At 33.9% G+C, this 3,431-nt stretch overlaps 1 long non-coding RNA gene across 1 annotated transcript; it reads right to left on the bottom strand.

Annotated features, from left to right (window-relative positions):
• Positions 1–200: 200 nt before the first annotated feature.
• Positions 201–3,009, bottom strand: LOC107806350 (uncharacterized). The gene is made up of 5 exons (XR_001652651.2): positions 2,659–3,009; positions 1,250–1,373; positions 744–873; positions 507–656; positions 201–360 (listed from the first exon to the last, which is right to left on the bottom strand). It is a non-coding gene; the product is annotated as an uncharacterized LOC107806350 (long non-coding RNA).
• Positions 3,010–3,431: the final 422 nt, after the last annotated feature.

Raw genomic sequence — 3,431 nt, 5'->3', positions numbered from 1 at the left:
CTTTACACGAGTAAAATAGCTCTTTTGTATGTTTACTGAGTTATAACTTAAAGGTGCACCTTTGGCCCAAATCAAGTTTGCATTTGGCAGTAAACCAAGAAAACCTAAACAATAACATCATGGGTTGTGAAAGCTCTTTAGCCGAGACTATAGTCTGTCATGCTTTTCATTGCAATGGCATCTCAACAAGGGTAGAATGTTTTTCTAAAGTATAATGAATTCTCGAAATAACTAATGAAGTCTCTTATTCTCACTAACATACATTTACACAGATTATTTCATACATTTTTGCAGAGGTAATTTCAAGAAATTTCTCTCCTAATTGGCATGATAAGGTTGCAACAACTGTTCCAATGCAATCTGGAAATATACATCAAAGCAGGCCATGATATGCAAGTTATTGTTTGTCATTTGATTTGCATAAAGTGAATTGAAGAAGAAAACATTTGGATTTGAATATGTTACATTAACAGATATTAGCAAGCTTGGAATTCAAATTGTGATACCTGGGTATTAACATCGCACGTCTATTGCAGCTCGCACAATGAATAATTCTCCTTACAGCGGTTCTGTATTACTACCCGCAGTGGGAACATAATAGTTCATAGAGCTTTTGGTCAGTAGCCAGTAGCAACATTTTACCTCCGATGATGTATCTGTGAAGGGGGATAGAAGTAGATTTGTTGAGTTGTAACTGTAACCCTAAAATATCTCACATATATTTGCATGTATGTAATACATACAGGAGACTGCAGCTGAATCTTTGCAATTGGTACTATGTTATCATGTACTGGTACAAGTACAAGTGATGAAGCTATTTATGGAGAACTTGGCCATCTGTACCTTGCCATTATATCTTCCTTGTCTCCAACACTGTACATGTACAAGGCTTTTAGGATCAATAAAACACCATGTATAGTTAGAATGAGTTAAAATTGTTGTATGAAGTTCTGGATACATATGGTCAAATTGTTATTTAACTGAAAATGCAAGTTTTAACTTATAGCTTGCTAATTGTATGTCTTTCTGCATATGTTTCATTCGCATGAACTAATTAATGAAATATAAAACTCGATTACATTAATATTTATTATTTCATACCAGTTCATAAGTTCTCCAACTTAGGAATATGGTGGATTTATCAGTATGACCGGGTAGTACCTTGTCGACAATGTAATCCTATATTGTTTAAATTTTGTTAGTAAAGCAGTTCTCTACGGATAAAAAGAAAGCTGTATCCTTTGCATACCAGCGTAGTTGGTTTGTGCAACTCGTTTTGCTATAATTACGGATATTTAGCAGCCTGTGCAGCTAGGGTGCTTCCGACAATCTGAGTGAAGTCCTCCCATTACGTCAAGATTGTAGGCTGCTTACTACAGGAAAAGGAATAAAGAATAAGTGGCACTGTACAGAAACACCGATATAATTTTAGTAATGTCACCAAGAAGAATAAAGAAGGGATGTAAATATACAATTAACTGAGCCAGTTCAGTAAAACCATATAGTTACACATGACGCATGCCCCAACAAATGTTGTGTCAACTTTTTAATTGCAGTGCAGTCAGCCTCACAATATTTTTCTTTGCGATGCTACTTTTGTGTAGATTAAATATGCAATAGCAATAAGGAATACTGAACCGGCAATGTGGATTCAATTAGCTACTATGTGTGGTTGGTATTTTTAATATAGTCATGGCTAAACCATGTATAAATGAGCCACAATAAGTGCAGTAAATCAAATTAGCATCTGTGTGGAATTTGACACACAACTTATTTATTAATTTATCTTCAACAGTCATGTCCTTGCCCTATCTTAAGAGATGGGGATCTATCTATTTCTTATCCCATTCTTCAATTTCTTCAAATTAGCAACATTGCTTTGGCTAGCCCTGTCGGTCAGATATTCAATTTGCTTTGGAGATAGAAACAGTTTTATATAATCTATGCAGTCGGTGTTTAATAAATATAAAGGTCTTATATTAACTATATGGATTCTTAGGACGGATTCCACATGGGATTAGATATTGAAGGTTCTTTCCAAGCATTTTGGATATGAAATCTATATTGTTGAAAAGGTTCTCTCTGACCCGGGCAACCTTTCTTCTTATAGATTCATAGAGTGGAGTTTATCTTCAATGTTGTATTCTACATATCTAATCAACGGAATGAAACATTGACTAATACTTTAATGGAGATGGAGCCTGCAAGGCAATTGGATTCCCTTTACAATCTTCCATGTCTGAACTTTAGAAATTAATTGACGGTAAGACGAATAGAGACTTCTGATTTACTAAATAACATTTTGAGCACCCAACCTCATGGGTCATTCTTTTAAGTACTGGGAACTAAAGAATCAATAAGTTTTACAGAATTTTTTGAGCAAGAAGGACATTGTTTTGGAATTTAGCTATAGTAATGTATATTTTATATTTCAAGTGAGGCATAAGTCATCAATGGAATATTAAGAAAATGACTTAGTTGCAACAATATTCAAAAACTTTGATCATTAGAAGCACAAAATTGTCTAACCTTTGCTGCCACTTTCTTGCATCTAGCAAATCTATAACTTAATCCAGTAAGTGACATAACCATGTTAGTATTACCTGGTCCAAGAGCAAAGAGAAAAAGAATGAATCCTAATTTGGAATTAGAATCTACCTGTTCTCATAGGCTTTTAAGATTGAACGTTGGAAAACACGCAAATCCACAGTCATCCCCAGCAGTGAAAAATCATTGGAAGACACCCCATAGGAAGCTGAAGGTTAGAGATTTCCTAGAGCTTTTACTTGTTTCCTGTAGCGATTGATTATAAAGAAACGATAAAATTGTAATCATATCATATGTACTAATGCTGACAGAATTTACTAAATGGGTAATATTCTTAGTTTTCTAGCTTAGCTCCTTGTGGCATATGGAAACTGTTGATAAGATGAGCAATTGCAGTGCCCCACTTAGATAAGTCAGTTAGAAGTCTAAGATCATAATCTGAAATATAGTTTTGCATCATCAGATAAAGTTTAAAATAATAAAATAAGAATGAATATATCAAGTGTCAACATGTCATTCAAGTACTATGTACACAAAGGAGAGAATGCATAAATACCCCTAACCTATAGCCGTATTCCCAACTACACACTTTTTCTTTGCGAGAATCATATTACTCCCCTAAACTTATTTTAAATGGAATTATTTGCACCCTTCCCAAAGGAGAGTGAGAAGCAAGAAAAAACGATTTTCAGATTATTTTTTATTCCTTTTTACCATTTTTTCGTACTTTTTTTCCTTTTCTTTTCCTTTTCCTTTTTCTTATTCTTTTTTCTTTTACTTTTTTTTTCGTTTCTTCTCTAATTCCGGCGAATATTCATTCACCGGCGACTTTGTCTAACCTTATTCTTTCATTTTTTCTTTTCACACACAAATTAAACTCTCAA

The sequence above is a fragment of the Nicotiana tabacum genome, chromosome 6 (genome assembly GCF_000715075.1).
Source record: "Nicotiana tabacum cultivar K326 chromosome 6, ASM71507v2, whole genome shotgun sequence".
NCBI classification, from domain to species: domain Eukaryota; kingdom Viridiplantae; phylum Streptophyta; class Magnoliopsida; order Solanales; family Solanaceae; genus Nicotiana; species Nicotiana tabacum.
Note: the sequence above shows the minus strand (reverse complement) of the source record. Positions and strands in the feature narration are given on the sequence as shown.